Source organism: Muscardinus avellanarius (genome assembly GCF_963383645.1).
Source record: "Muscardinus avellanarius genome assembly, chromosome: 1".
In the NCBI taxonomy this organism is placed as follows: domain Eukaryota; kingdom Metazoa; phylum Chordata; class Mammalia; order Rodentia; family Gliridae; genus Muscardinus; species Muscardinus avellanarius.
The window spans coordinates 184,597,817-184,599,973 of NC_137786.1; positions in this window are offsets into that span (position 1 = coordinate 184,597,817).

Genomic DNA, 2,157 nt, shown 5'->3' on the forward strand with positions numbered 1-2,157 from the left:
CTCCCCAAGTCCATTCTCTTCCACCAGTTCCTGTTTCTATCTGCAGATCCCTGTCCACCAAGAAGCCGATGTGCCCCAGCACCAGGTGTGGAATGGTGCCAATCAGCACATTCCATCCTCCTGCTGCAGGGCTTCTTTAGGCAGGAGATGATCCCAGGCCTCTCCACTCAAAACCGGTCTCAAGACTTTGCTGGGAATCCTGGGTTATAGACTTTTTCTTTCCTCATATGCACAAATAAAAAGACATAAAATAGTTGGGTATGGTGTTGCATGCCTGTAATCCCAGTACTTGGGAGGCTGAGACAGGAGGATCGCAGGTTTGAGGCCAGTCTCAGCAACTTAGTGAGACCCTGTTTCAAAATAAAATAAGGTTGGAGGCATGGCTCAGGGGTAGAATGCCCCTGGGTTCAGTACGCAGGACCAGGAAAATTTTAAAAAGATGTGTAATTCTAAGAGATCATGATAGCCTTGTGGGGGAACCAAAGCTATTTCCAGAGAAAGCCAGAAAGGCTAGACCTAAAACAGTGTGTTGGTGACTGTGTTGAGTCATTCAGTTATATGAGTGGATAAATTTTGTTTATTGATTATGCTGGCTTGAATTGGGTTTTCTCTTACATGTATCTGAAAGCATCTTAGATGATTTTTTTCACAGAGCATAACTTTTTTTTTTTTTTGGTGGTACTGGGGGAGGAACCCAGGGGCTTTCTACCTCCGGGCTATACTCCCAGACTTATTTTATATTCTATTTGGAAACAGGGTCTCACTAAGTTGCCGAGAGCCTCACTCAGTGGCTGAGGCTGGCTTCGAACCCGTGTGATCCTCCTGTCTCAGCCTCCCAAGCGTGGGGATTACAAGTGTGTGCCACCACGTCCGGCTCCACAGAGCATAACTTTGTAGTCAGAAGAACTGCGGCCCAGGCCCAAATGCCTACCCTCAAGGCTGAATTATTGCACACAAAATTAGAGTCTAAGGCAGACTAAGAAGGCTGAGAGTGAACATTTCCAAATAGAGCTGGGATTTCAATCTTAGAGGAGAAAGGAGACTGTTCCAGTTCAGGTAGGAAGCAAGAGCTAAGAGAAAAGGCTAATTTGCAAGACTGTAATTTTTTTTCTGGGAAGAATGTGTCTTAGGAAAACCAAGGTGTCAGTATTTGAGATGGGTACAGTGTAGGTGGCTTTAAAATAAGAGTGGATACACTGAAGCAATATGGCGGCAAAAGGAAATCATCAACTTGAGTAACAAAGTAACTTGAAATACCCTGAGAGGACCTCAGGGAGGAGGCAGCTAAAGACAGAGCCCAGGAGGCCAGAGAGGAGATGGATTCAAGGTGACAGGACTGGAACTGGAAAATAGGAACTACAAATATGTATTGGCATCTACCTGAGTTGCAGCTCTTAACAGAATGCAAGGAAAATAGAATGACTAAAATTGGTATCTGAGGACTGAAAAGACAGAGATTGGCGTGTAAAGTGCGTTAAGATGAAAGAAATTGCAAGAAACGAATGTATAGAAACTAAAGGTGCAAGTAAGCCGGCACAGAGGTATGCACCTGTAATTCCAGCACTTGGGAGGCTGAGACAAGAGGATTGCAGGTCTGAGGCTAGCCTCAGCAATTTAGCAAGACCATGTTTCAAATAAAAAAATAAAAGGACTAAGCCGGGCGTGGTGGCGCACGCTTGTAATCCCCGCGCTTGGGAGGCAGAGACAGGAGGATCGCGCAGGTTCGAAGCTAGCCGCGCGCGCTGGCTTAGGAGACCCTGTTTCCAAATAAAAATGTAAAAATAGGTCTGGGAGTGTAGCCCGGAGATAGAAGGGCTTCCAGGAATCCCAGTACCACCAAAAAATAATAATAATAAATAAATAAATAAATAAAAATTTAAAAAAATAAAATAAAAGGACTGTAGGTGTAAGTTAGAAGCAAACTACCCTGAGTTCGACTCCCAGTACCAATTAAATAAGTAAATAAAATAAATTTGCAAGTAACAGCTGGAATGTATGAAGTTAAGAAAGATGTTACAAGCTGGGCACGGTGGCACACTCTTGTAATCCCCATGCTTGGGAGGGGGAGACAGGAGGGTCACGCAGGTGTGAAGCCAGCCTTGCTGGCTTAAGAGACCCTGTTTCCAAAATATATATATATATATTAGGTCTGGAGTG